This window comes from Dipodomys merriami, unplaced genomic scaffold (assembly GCF_024711535.1).
Source record: "Dipodomys merriami isolate MVZ:Mamm:240054 unplaced genomic scaffold, mDipMer1.0.p SCAF_30, whole genome shotgun sequence".
NCBI lineage: Eukaryota > Metazoa > Chordata > Mammalia > Rodentia > Heteromyidae > Dipodomys > Dipodomys merriami.
The window spans coordinates 1,689,852-1,704,231 of NW_027204493.1; the positions used below are offsets into that span (position 1 = coordinate 1,689,852).

Genomic DNA, 14,380 nt, shown 5'->3' on the forward strand with positions numbered 1-14,380 from the left:
CTATGTGATTTTTTGTTTATTTGGTATGTTCCTCTCCCATGGTATAACCCCTGTTTTCACTGTATTTGATTCCAGTGCCCTGCATTTTGTATATTCATTTTTTCTAATTTGGGGAGGGGAAGGGAAAAAACAAAATGCTTAAATAGGGATACAGGGTGACCCATTGTAACAATGAGATGTATAAGACACTATGTTGAAAATGAACTTTATAAAAAAAAAAAGAAAATGAACTTTACAACTTCAGGCATGGGGAGGGGGGAGGAGTTGGGGAGGTAGGGAGGGAAGGTTGGTAGGGGAAAAACAAAGGAGAGGTAACAATGTTTGATAGGAAATGAACTCATTACTTTTTTTTTTTAACTCATGTAACTGTAACCCCTCTGTACAGTATCTATTCAATAAAAAATATATTTAAATTAAAAAAAATGGCTTGGTACTGGCATACGAACATGCCTGAGGACCAATAGAATAGAATTGAAGACCCAGAAATGATCCCACAGACCTAGGGCCACCTCATCTTTGATAAAGGAGCCAAAATTATCAGATGGAAGAAACCCAGCCTCTTCAACAAATGGTGCTGGCAGAATTATCTATACATGTATAGAAAACTGAAGTTAGATCCTCATATGTCACCCTGCACCAGAATCAACTCCAAATGGATCAAAGACCTCGAGATAAAAGCAGATACCCTGAAAATATTACAGGAAGGGATAGGTGTACTCTGGGCTCCTTGACACAGGCTGAAACTTCCCACATAAAGATCCAGAAGCACAACAAATCAAAGAAAGGCTGGATAAATAGGATTGCATCAAATGGCCAAGTTTCTGCATGGCAAAGGACATAGCTAGCAAGGTAAATAGAAAGTCCACAGGTTGGAAAAAGATTTTTACAGGTAAACAGACAAGGACCTCATATCAAAAATATACCTAGAGGGGCTGGGAAGGTGGCTCAGTGGTAGAGTGCTTGCCTTGCATGCATGAGGCCCTGGTTTGGTTCCTCAGCACCACATTAGTAGAAAAAGCTGGAAGTGGTGCTGTGGCTCAAGTGGTAGAGCACTAGCCTTGAACTGAAGAGCTGAGGGACAGTGCCCAGATCCAGAGTTCAGGCCCCAGGACCGACAAAAATAAATAAATAAATAAATAAAAATATATATACCTAGAGCTAAAAAAATTAACCCTCCTCCAATAACAACTCCTCAGAGAAGCAACCACCCCATTAATAAATGGGCTAAAGACTTAAAGAGACTTCTCTGGAGAGGAAATAAGAATGGTCAATAGACACATGAAGAAATGTTCAACATCTCTGTCCATAAAAGAAGTTCAAATCAGGGGCTGGGAAGGTGGCTCAGTGGTAGAATGCTTGCCTTGCATGCATGAGGCCCTGGGTTCGATTCCCCAGCACCACATAAGCAAAAAGAAAAAAAGCTGGAAGTGGCGCTGTGGCTCAAGTGGTAGAGTGCTAGCCTTGAGCTGAAGAGCTGAGGGACAGCGCCCAGGCCCAGAGTTCAGGCCCCACTACCAGAGGCCCCCCCCCCCAAAAAAAAGAAAAGAAATTCAAATCAAAACTACATTGAGAAGGTTAGAATGGCCATTATCAAGAAAACAATAACAGATGCTAGTGGGGATGTGGCCAAAAGGGAACACTACAACACCGTTGGTGGGAATGTAAACTGGTTCAACCACTCTGAAAAGCAGATGGAGGTTCCTGAAAACACTAAACATAGAGCTCCCCTATGATCCAGCAATCACAATCCTAGACACAAATGATCACAAACAAGGCCGCACTAAAGCTACCAGCACAACTATGTTCATTGCAGTATTATTTACTGTAGCTAAGATATGGAGCCGACCCAGATGCCTCTCAGTAGATGAATGGATCAAGAAAATACTTCCATCGGAACAAATGATATTGCTCCATTTGTAAAGAAATGGAAAGACTTGGAAAAAATCATATTAAGTGAAGTAAGCCAGACCCAAAGAAACATAGGCTACGTGTTTTCTCTCATTTGTAATAATTAGTATATGTCTAGTATAGTTCTAGCAGAGGATCACAGTAGCTCAATAGCTATGCATATATGACCACATAAGATGATGCTAATTGAAATGTACTCCAAGATATGGAAATGTACTGTGGGAAGTTATTTCCTTCATTTCCTCCCCCCACTTTGGTTCATCCTCTGTAGTCACTGTTTTTGATTTGTGTACCTTGTGTCTTGAATATATGTTTATTTGATTTGGAGAAAGGAAAGGGAATAACAAAATACTGAGACAAAGGACAAAGGGTAAATTAATGCAACAGTGATACTCATAAGGCACTATGTTGGAAATGAACTTTACAACTTGAAGGGAGGGAGATTGGGTAGGGGAGAAGAAGGGAAAGTGGGAGAAAAGTGAGAGGGGGGATAACAATGTTCAACAAGAAATGTCTCATTCCCTCACTTCTATAACCCCTCTGTACATCAAACTTACAATACAATAAAACTTAAAAATATTTATTTTAAATCCTTGTAAAATTTATAGGGCTGTATCTTCTTGGAGGTAGAGGTTGGTTTATAACATCCTGTAAGACATTGAGAACCACTGGTTTAATATAGCAAGGAAGATAAGCATTTAGTTTCCTAGTTAGTGACTGTCAAATTGTCATTTTTTTCTCAATCTTTTTTTTGTTGGTCATGGGACTTGAAGTCTGGGCCTGGACTCTGTTCCTCAGCTCTTCAGCTCAAGGCTAGTGCACTACCACTTGAACCACAGTGTCAGTTCTGGTTTTCTGCTAGTTTATTAGAGATAAGAGTCTCAGAGACTTTCCTGCCCTGGCTGGCTTTGAACCGTGATCCTCAGATCTCAGCCTCCTGAGTAGCTAGGATTACAGGCGTGAGCCACCAGTGCCTGGCTCAATGTTTTTTAAAAATATAAAATAATTAATTTTTTTGATAGCCTATTACTCAAGAAAGATTCCTTTTTGAGAGAGCGCAGGACGCCTGGCTTCGGAGCTATTATCCTTCTTGGGATAAAGAGGAAAAAGCGAATTGAAAATGGGTGATGTTGAGAAAGGTAAGAAGATTTTTGTTCAGAAGTGTGCCCAGTGCCACACTATTGAAAAGGGAGGCAAGCACAAGACTGGGCCTAATCTCCAGAGTCTGTTTGGTCGGAAGACTGGTCAAGCAGCTGGATTCACTTACACAGATGCCAGCAAGAACAAAGGCATCACCTGGGGAGAGGATACACTGACGGAGTATTTGGAGAATCCCAAAAAGTACATCCCTGGGACAAAAATGATCTTCGCTGGCATTAAGAGGGGAGAATGGGCAGATTTGATAGCTCATGTTAGAAAAGCTACAAATGAGTAATAGCCACTGCCTTAGTTATTTATTGCAAAACAAATGTCTCATGGCTTTTTAATATATACCATAATTCAATTGATTTCTAATATCAGATTTCAGATCACGAATGGCTGGCAGAATGCTTTTGGACAGTCCTGATTTAAGTAAAACTGGCTTGTGGCTAAGTGAAAATGATCTTAAAAAAGTACTGTCACTCCCCCCTCCCCTTTCTGTCCTATGATTGGACTTACTTACTAATGTTCAATTTTTCAGTAAGGCAGGGAATAATACCATCTCCAAATCTGTTAAAGCTTGGCTTTATATTCAGATTTATGTGGCTAATTATGAGCACATCTTTAAATACTAAGGAAATCCCTTTACTTTCTCAGAATCAAGCAAAAGTAACCTGTTAAAGGTAATGGCTGAAGGTGAAGAACAATGTCTATAGTTTTTGGTCTTGACTTTGCCAATTTAATTAGAATTCCCTTTCTCTGAAATCTGCTTGTGCTTACTGAAAGGCATTTTAGTGTAGCTTATGTATAAATGTCAAATAAAGAATATTTAAAACTTAAAAAAAGAAAGATTCCTTTTTGAAAATAATTACTTCTTTTATAAGTGTAAGCAATATCGGTATCACTTTGGACACAAATAAAAATAACATTTCAGTCATAGTTTTCCAAATATTATATATGAGTGAGAACAATTTAATTTGAATGAATCATGCCTTATTTTCAGTAATAATGAAAAGTTAAACGTTCATTTTCCTATATATATAATCCCAGACTACCTTATAAAGGTACTCCAAACTAAAAATTATATCCAGTAGGAAAATATGTAGCTGGTACACATAGGTACTTAGAAAACGTTAGGAGGAGAAAACAATAAGATCATAGTTTAGAGTGTTCCGGTTGAATTTTGTTTTTGCTATGTAGCCATAAACTTTAGCTTTAGATTTGGTTGTGTTTTTAGTTAAATATGCTGTAAATTATTTACTGGTTTCAAGATTATTATTAATGTATGCTAAGAATATATTGATCGAGCGCTCTATATAGACTAAGTGTTGCCAGGAGATTTAATTGGCTTAAATGAAATCAAATGTATTTTTACTTTTTAATTTCGATCTCAGGAAGATAAGTGAAATTAAGATTAAGTGGTTAAGTGGCATACTGTATCACACAATCATTATTTGGGTAAAGAATTGATTAGATGCTGTTCCTGATAGGATTATTAAACTAAATCACTCTTCCAGTATCTTCTTGGACTAGTTATTCATTAAAGGCCAAATTACTCTATGTATTAGTAATTTCAGCTGTAATTTTTATTTGAACATATTTCTCCCTTTTCCAATAATACAATCCCACCCCAGCCACCCACTGGAGAACACAACACAGAATTATTTTGTGTGGTGATGGCATTTTGAGAACAAAAGACATGACACAAACAATCTCTGGATGTCTGTAGGATGCTGTAATGTGATCTTTGGAGAATTGCAGGCTTCTGTCTTGGGAGTGAAGAAATTTTTAGATTTTAAAACCAGTACACTTGGTTGAATCTTTATTTGAAAAGAAAAAAGGAACATGAACATTGATGTGTATGTGTGTGTGTGTGTGTGTGTGTGTGTGTGTGTGTGTGTATGTGTGTCTGTATGCGTGTATACAGTGGCATTAATGGCAATATTTATTACCAAAGCAACAGTTCCAGTGGACTCCTTCCTGATAATAGTGAGTAGGGGAGAAATGCCATTAGCTCACAAATTATTTGAGATGGATGGCTCAGATTTGCATCTGGTACCTAGTAGATAGCTGCTCTGTCAAAAAATTTCATTTTTTCTTAAAAAAACTTCTCTTTAAGTAGTTATACAAAGGATTTGCTATTTGAGTTCTTTTGTTCACCAGGTTGGGTCAGACTATAGTAATGACCCATACCAAAACCTGAATGGCTTAATACAACAAAGGAGGGTTTTCTTCTTCCACTATTTGTTCACCACAGGTCACTAGAGGATTTTTTTTTTTTTTGATCGGTCGTGGGGCTTGAACTCTGGGCTTGGGCACTATCCCTGTGCCCTTCAGCTCAAGGCGGGCACTCTACCACTTGAGCTACAGTGTCACTTCCGGTTTCCTAGTGGTTAATTGGAGATAAGAGTCTCAGGGACTTTCCTGCCCGGGCTGGCTTTGAACTGCGATCCTCAGATCTCAGCCTCCTGGGTAGCTAGGATTACAGGCGTGAGCCACAGGCGCCCGGCACTAGAGGACTTTTTATACCATAGTATTCTCATTTGGGATGTAGGTTGGTAGAGCAGCCCCCACCTGGAACATGGCTGCTCAGAGCATTAAATAGTGTATGTTAAGTGTCAGAAGGGAAAACAAAACAAAGAGAAGTTACACAGGCTAGTCTTGACAGTTTAAGTTGTAATAAGATAAAACCCCATTAAGACAAAGCAGTCTTGTAGTTAGGGTTTTTCAAGATGAGTGTGTAGGCAAACAAACACACAAACAAAAGACTAAGGGTTAATTAAAAATGGTACCTAGCAGATAGCTGCTCTGTCAAAAAATTTCATTTTTTCTTAAAAAAACTTCTCTTTAAGTAGTTATACAAAGGATTTGCTATTTGAGTTCTTTTGTTCACCAGGTTGGGTCAGACTATAGTAATGACCCATACCAAAACCTGAATGGCTTAATACAACAAAGGAGGGTTTTCTTCTTCCACTATTTGTTCACCACAGTTGAAAGTGTCACAAGACAGCCACAAAAAGCTAAGCTAGTTGATTTATATACAAGTAATGTTTTCAATAATCTACTGTAGTCCCTACTGGTTAGACCATTCTGGGAGTGTCTATTCAGATTTTATTTTATACTAAAACAGATATATTTGTAAAGTGGAAGGGTTCTAGTTGAAAATGCGTAGAAGTGCAGAAGTGTCAACATCAGAAAAACTCTTTTTATGACAAATGATAAATGACAGAGGCTGTTGTGTTTTGTTTTTAAATAAGAGAAGATAGAAAGATGAGATGATGTCCTGGCTCTCTCTAGGAATGTGGAGAAGGGATTCAGCATATTCCTATGTATACAGATGGTAGAATGAAACCCTGAATGGAGGTTCACAGGTAGGAAATGCCAATTCAATTTGGAGAATAAAAGAAATTGTCCAATAATAACCTGTACTGTAGGATACTGTGCCTGAAGCTTCCAATAGAATTGTTTATCATACAATAAGATATCATTCTTGTTTCTGACTTTCGTTCTTATATAGTTACACATTACATAGTTATATATTTCTTATATAGCTATACATTTCTGTTTTGTGGCAGATACATCTTATTTGTATCTTGTCTGGGGTTTTGAGACTTATAATTGGTCTTTTTGTAAAATCCTACAGTACTAAGGATTGAATCGAGGGCCTTGCACATACTAGGCAAATACTTTACCACCGAGTTATATATAATTAGCCCTGATACAGGTCTTTGAAAATGCTTTTTAAAAATAAAAGAGTGGAAGTTTTAGTAATAATTAAATATCTCATAATGGAATAGGACCAACTTGGTTGGCAATTTAGTGATTTAATAGCTCTTAGAGTAAAAACATGATGTACCTTCATCAAATGCTGGTAATAATGCTGCTGAGACTAAATGAACTGAACAAATATTCACAAAGAACTTTTCAGTGTAGTGGCCCAGCCACACAGAACATTAGGTTGTCATGGTTACTAATTCTTTCCTGGGCTCTTTGCTAAGGCCCATCATGATGCTTAGCGGTGGTGTTTGGCTTCCTTATCACAGCTCCTTTTCACTGGGCCTGTTAAGTAACTTCAGGCTCCAGGGTCCAGACAAGAATGTCATGGATGTCAAGGACTGCTTTGTTCTTCGCCCTTTTAGAATCATGTTTTCCAATAACCCATAGGAAGTTACCTGTCATGTGCATAGTGACACCCATCACAATGGAGCACCTCCTCTCTCCAACTGGTGTTTGAACAACTACACCTCTTGCTTTGTGAACAGTTTAGATTTTGGAATCTTAAGCAAATTTGTATGTACATGCCTGTCTTTACCTTTGCTTTGCCTTACAGCTGAAGGCCATTTGGTTTTCTCTGGACAATTATCTAGAATCCGGAAGTTTAAAGCACTTTTTTTCAAGTTGCTGTTTCTATTAAGGAGCTTAACCTACACCTCTTTTGAAGAAAGCACGCTTCAGAAACAATGACATTTGTAAACATTGACATTTTGTGTGTGTTATTGGCTCCTAATTTTTGGCAGTGGCCAAAAGAATTGTTACACTGTGAAGTCTCTTGGCAGCAGTTGGCTTTTATTTTTATTTTTTTATTTATTTATTTTTTTGGGTCCAGTTGTGGGGCCTGAACTCTGGGCCTGGGCGCTGTCCCTCAGCTCTTCAGCTCAAGGCTAGCGCTCTACCACTTAAGACACAGCACCACTTCCGGCTTTTTTCTTTTTGCTTATGTGGTGCTGAGGAATCGAACCCAGGGCCTCATGCATGCAAGGCAAGCACTCTACCACTGAGCCAACTTCTCAGCCCAGCAGTTGGCTTTTAAAATTCCATATTTGGTAAAATTAGGAATAATCATACTGTATATGTGACTTGTTTTTCAATGTTCTCCTTTGAAGTCACCATAAAAACATATTTCTGCACGTGGTTGTCAGACTTCCATCCAGTCCTTTCTCAATTTTATTTATTTTTGGCAATCCTGGGATTTGAACTCAGGGCTTAACATTTATTGGGCAAGAACTTTTACCATATGAATCACATTTCCAGACCCACTTTTTCTCACTTGTCTTCTAGGTACCAACTTGTCTTTATTTCCCATTGAGTCCAAGCTGAACAGCTTCATTTCTAAAGTTTGCAAGCAATCACTTCTCTCCCTCGCCACAGGGACTTGTGATCTCTGACTGGATTGTGATAAGATGCAGCATGATGAGGCTTTTTTTTTTATACAACAGGATTTATGAAAAAACCAGTAAGACACTACTACATCATGACCCTGTCACACTGGGCTTTTAACACAAGACTTGCTCTACAATACTGGGGAGGGGAGGGAGGGCATAAAACACAAATTGATTCTGAAGCATAACAATTAAGAAATAAAACGATGAAAGCAAATGTCTTTTAATGAGAACTCAGAATTAAACTTCAAAGGGACCCAACGTCATACTTGATACAAAAAACTTAGTTTGAACTGCTATTAGCAGGTGGCAGGATCCACCTTCAAATGAATCTTCAAATTGGAAAATACTGCTTCACCACCTGTTGGGGATAAATTGCAAATGGAATAATTTAGTATGGTTTGTAGCTATTTTTTTTAATTGTGAAAATACTGTACAGAGGGGTTACAATTACATTGGCAAGAAAATGAGTACATTTCTTATCAAGCATTGTAACCTCCTCCTTTGTTTCCCCTTCCCATCCCTTCCCAGCCTCCACGCCCAATCCTCCCCCCCCCAAAGTTGTAAAGTTTGTTTTTCGACATAATGACTTGTACATCTCATTGTTGCAATGGGTCCATCTGTATCCCTATTTAAACGATTTGTTTTTTCCCTTCCCCTCCACAAATTATACTGACATCAAATACAGTGAAAGCAGGGGTTACACCATGGGGGAGGGGAGGGACATACAAAGCAACAAAGAAATCATCTTATAAATGTGTTAGAAACAATCACATGAAAGAAAAAAACATTTGAATACATATCTTAGGGTTCATTTCCCTAACATCAACTTATCTGACCTTTTCTGCTTGACTCAGACATATACCAGTTATTGCAAATAAGGGAAACTATGGGACCTATGTTTCTTTGGGCCTGGCTTACTTCACTTAATATAATTTTGTCCAAGTCTTTCCATTTCCTAACAAATGGGGCAATGTCATTCTTTCTGATGGAGGCATAGAATTCCATTGTGAATATATACCACATTTTCTTGATCCATTCATCTACTGAGGGGCATCTGGGTTGGTTCCATATCTTAGCTATGGTAAATAATGCTGCAATAAACATAGTTGTGCTGGTAGCTTTAGTATTGTCTTGTTTGTGATCATTTGGGTAAATGCCCACAAGTGGGATTGCTTGGTCATTGGGGAGCTCTATGTGGAGTCTTTTGAGGAACCTCCATACTGCTTTCCAAAGAGGTTGAACAAGTTCACACTCCCACCAACAATGCAGTAGGGTTCCCTTCTATGATGAGGCCTTGAGATGTATGAATCATAGCAATCAAATCTGGAAATTGTTATGTAGGCTTTTGCGTGAAACCATTTCAGTGAGCATTTTTTATTTCCTGGTTCTCTTCCCTAGTGCCAATGTGTAAGTTAGTTAAGATAATGTTCATGTTGCCATTGTATGAGGAAAGTTATGCTGGCAAACACTATGGTGTTATTACCAAGGCATTTCCATAAATGCCAAGGCTTCTTTCCTTAGAAAAGTTCTTCACAGAATTCTTGCACATGGCGTCTCCATTCCCTCACACACCCTGGCACTCTCGTGATTAACTGATGATGACGGAAGCACCTTTCAGGAAGGTTTTACATTTATGTTATTGCCAATGGATTTCTTAATGTTCCTTAGAAACTTGAGGCTACTATACTAACACTCATAATGAGATTAACTTAATTTTTAGCACAGGGGACATTGGAGACATTTTAATCACTCATTCTATGCAGGTCCTCACACCTGGCTGGACTGTGCTGCTTGAGAAAGAACTTCAGGTAAGTTAATATTAGTAGTAACTTTAACATGTTGTTATTGACAGCCTTGAGCATCTACTTGATTTACAAAATGGGGTGGGTTATAGTACTATCTTCCAGTGAAATTCCCAGCAGCTTGTGCACTACGTGTAACCCAGGGATTATGGTACTTCAAGTGGGCCTTAAACCCAGTAAACCTGCACTTCACAAGTGAACTAAAGCTCCCATGGGTTAATGCTCATGGTTGTATGGCTATTGCATGGTTAAGAAAGAATTTCTAGTCCAGTGCTTTCTTACTATGGGAAGGCCTAGTGGTATTAAATAGGTAGGTTGCTCTTCATTATTTTAAGTGGTGTTCGTTTTGTTTTGTTCTGTTTTGTTTCTGCATTACTGGGAATTCAGTCATACTTGCTACGCAGGTGTTTTAGATTCACTTAAAGAATGCAGAAGCATACAGACATTTGGGTTTCAACAATAGAGATTCTTCTGGTAGCTCGGAAAGTATGTAGTTATACATCTGCTTGATACTATCAATTTACCACTTCTCCATCATTCTTCACTTTTTATATTTCGGGACTCTTTTTAAAATATGTTGGCATTTTCCCTTTATTTTTCTTCTCTAGTCCCTCCTCATCTTTTTCTTAAATCTCTCTTCTATGTTCTGGGAAATTTTTTTTTCTGTTTTCAATTAGCCCATATATTGACTCTTTCTGCAACAACTATGCTTTTGATAATCTATTTTGCCTAATTCTGTGTCTTGTTTCATAGATGCAAATTCCTTTTTTAATTTATATTTTTAAAATTAATTTCATCAAGCACATTATATGACTATGGATCAAATGAAACAAGTGAAAAAGAAGTAATTCTTCCAGACACGTTTAAAACCAGTGGTCCAGCCTGTGTTCCATTCTCTCCCTATCTCTGGTTCATATTTCCCAGTGGCAACTCTTTCCAATATTATAGATATTTCTGTAACTTTCTTCCATATTTTATTTTATTTTTTTTTCTGTCGGTCGTGGGGCTTGAACTCTGGGCCTGGTCACTGTCCCTCAGCTCTTCAGCTCAAGACTAGCATTCTACCACTTGAGCCACAGTGTCACTTCTGGCTTTTTCTGCTTATGTGGTGCTGAGGAATCGAACCCAGGGCCTCATGCATGCAAAGCAAGCACTCTACCACTGAGCTACCTTCCCAGCCCCTCTTCCATATTTTAAAGTCACATATTTATATTATATTGTTGTATCTCTTTGTGCATGCATATACATAGTTTGTGTGTGTGTGTGTGTGTGTGTGTGTGTGTGTGTGTGTGTGTGTGTGTGTGTGTGTGTGTGTGTGTGTGTGTGTGTGTGTGTGTTGGTACTGGGGCTTGAACTCAAGGCTTGAGTGCTGTCTCAATGTTTTTACTCAAGGATGGTTCTCTACCACTTGAAGTACAGCTTCATTTCCAGGTAAGAGTCCTTCTTACTTTCCTGTTTAGGCTGGCTTCAAACTGTGAGCCTCAGATCTCAGCCTTCTGAGTGATTAGGATTACAGTCATGCACCAATGGCACTGACTTATATTGATGTATCTTAATTTTATATATCCTGTGCAGTGTATGTGCTATGGATTTGAAAAACTAAGGCTTTTTCCTAATTATTTCCATATTTCTAAAACAATATTTAGTATTTACTATGAATTTGTAAATTTTATTCATCCTGAGTCATGTTGTTTATCTTTATTGCATTTGCTTTCCCTGAAGTTAACAATTGCCTTCTTTTCTTTTCTTTTCCTTCCCTTCCTCTCTTTTCTTTTCTATTGATTTTTACTGAGTTACATTAAATTCATCCCTGAATCCATCAGCATCCAAGCTTTCCCATAAAGTCACAGTCACATAGTTATAATAGATTAAAAACCTATGGTTCTTGGAGATGTTCCTCTTGGATCTTCCTGTTCTTGTTATTATTGATTCCCATGTTTCTAGTATTCTATATTTTCCTCTTTCCTAGTTAACTTTTTTATTCTACTGGGTTATATTCTTCAGTAAACATGTGAGATGGTTCAAGGAAAGAAAAAACCCTGAAAATATGTATGCTTGGAAATATCTATCCTTTTGGTGGTGATATAAATGAATATAAAGTAGGGTGGCAGTGGCTCATGCCTACAATTGTAGGTACTCAGGCGGATGAGATCTGAAGATGGCAGTTCAAAGCCAGCATGGGCAGGAAAGATCATGAGACTCTCTTATCTCCAATTAACCACCAAAAAAAGAAATCCAGAAATGGAGCTTTATGGTAGAATGCTAAACTTGAAGAAAGAAAAAAAGGAGATTTAACTGAATTAATACAAATGCTCTTAGAATAGAACCTGCCATCTAATAAATGCTTAATAATAAGTTGTTATTATTTTCATTTATCTGTTTGTTATATATTTATGTCATTTGTGTTTTCTCTGTTTCAGTAACATTTGCCTCTTCTCAGGACTTGTTCTGAAATTTCACCATTTTTGTTTTGTACTGTTTAGTCTGAGACTTAACTATTTCCTGTTTTTGTTTCACTACACAATTACCTTATATGTAGTAGTTGTGTTTCTCCAGCTATTGTAAACTGTTGAGGACAAAAACCAAAGAGTGTGCATATGATTGCTTTGCCAGTTTCATGATGTCTGTACAGCACTGAGTTCAAGGTAGGATTTGGTCTTTGTTTATCAACTGGCTGGACAGTAACTTACTCTAGAGTTTAAGTGATTTCTCTTGGGAAATCTACATTTAGAAGATCTAAGACAGAAATAAGTAGCAGTTCTATATTTTTCAGCTTTCATTGGTATAAGAAATACTTGTTATGGGCTGGGAAGGTGGCTCAGTGGTAGAGTGCTTGCCTTGCATGCTCGAGGCTCTGGGTTCGATTCCTCAGCACCACAAAAGAAAAAAAGCCAGTGGGGACAAACAAGTCGTTTAAGGATTCAGGTGGACCTGTTGCAACAATGAGAAGTACAAAATGTCATCTCAAAACCAGCTTTACAATGTCGGTGTGCGGGGTGAGGGGGGTATAATTGGGTGGGGGGAGGGGGGAGGCTGGGAAGGGAGGTGAAGGGTAAACAAAGGAGGAGGCTGCAATGCTTGGTAAGAAATGTATGCATTATCCTGCCCATGTAATTGTAGCCCCTCTGTACAGTATGTTCTCAAATAAAATAAAATAAAATTAAAAAAAAAAGAAAAAAAAAAGAAAAAAAGCCAGAAGTGGCGCTGTGGCTCAAGTGGTAGAGCACTAGCCTTGAGCTGAAGAGCTGAGGGACAGCGCCCAGGCCCAGAGTTCAGGCCCCACGACGGGACCCCCCCCCAAAAAAGAAATATTTGTTATTTTTACTGTTTTAGTAAATAGCCCTGGCTTTTATGATTTCTTAGTGTATGCATTTTATAACGACCTGACGGAATGTGCCCAAAAGTAAATACAATGCAAGCAAAAATAAAAACTTTCAGTCTCTTGAGGGACTCTAAAGAAGACAACATAGTTAATTTTGCTCATTTATGCATGAGTAAATATTTCTCATTTACATTGTTGTTTTGAGTCTGTTTATATATCTTATGCAATAATCTAAAATTGTATAATTTTTTCTTTTTAAACTTTTGGTCCCTTCTTTTCCCTATCACCTTGGAGTACTCTGAGAAGATCTGTTTTCTCAAGGTCCTACGGCTTGCCCAAGAAAGCCCTTCATGTCTGTTGGTTACCTGGACAGTAGTGTATCATCATTCTTCCTGTTACAAACCAGTCTCCAGGTGCTTTCCAAACACTGCTATGCTAAAATGGTCATTTGTGAATACAGTAATTCTCAGAAGGCATAAATTCATATCCTGTTCTCACTGTGTATTTTATTAACTGTTAGAATTATTCTACTGCCAGGCCCTGGCTAGAACCTGACATGGTGCCCAGTGCTAACAACTGTATTTAAAGGCTTGTGAATAGTGCTATAAACACTATTTGCACTGGTAGAAACATGTGCTTCTAATATGTCCATAACTCCTTCTTCCTTCTTGCCACCTGCACAGGAATTAGCAGTTTGAAATGAGAGCATAGCTATTCTGTACTTTCTACATTTTATTTGGTTGTAGATGGATAAGTTGGTTGGTTTAAGCCACTTTTTTAAACGATCAACTCACTCTTGTATCCTGGTCTTCCAGTGATATATGCCTACCAAGATGACATGTTCTAAGGTTTTCTTCTCTTATTTTTAATTAGGGCCAAAAATTATAAACCTAGGTTGTCATACAGCCAATCTGAAAGCGAAAGCATTGCTTCATATACATTAACAGAAGCTTGACAATAGCTTTTTGTGTGCCCAGACCTAACAAAACCATGGAAATTTTTATTATAATGGCAACTTGATGTTTGTTTCCCAGGTATCTGGGATT

General features: G+C 38.0%; 1 pseudogene; it reads left to right on the forward strand.

Moving 5' to 3' along the window:
* The first annotated feature begins 3,022 nt into the window (after positions 1–3,022).
* On the forward strand, positions 3,023–3,343 carry LOC138840653 (cytochrome c, somatic pseudogene; annotated as a pseudogene).
* The last annotated feature ends 11,037 nt before the right edge of the window (positions 3,344–14,380 follow it).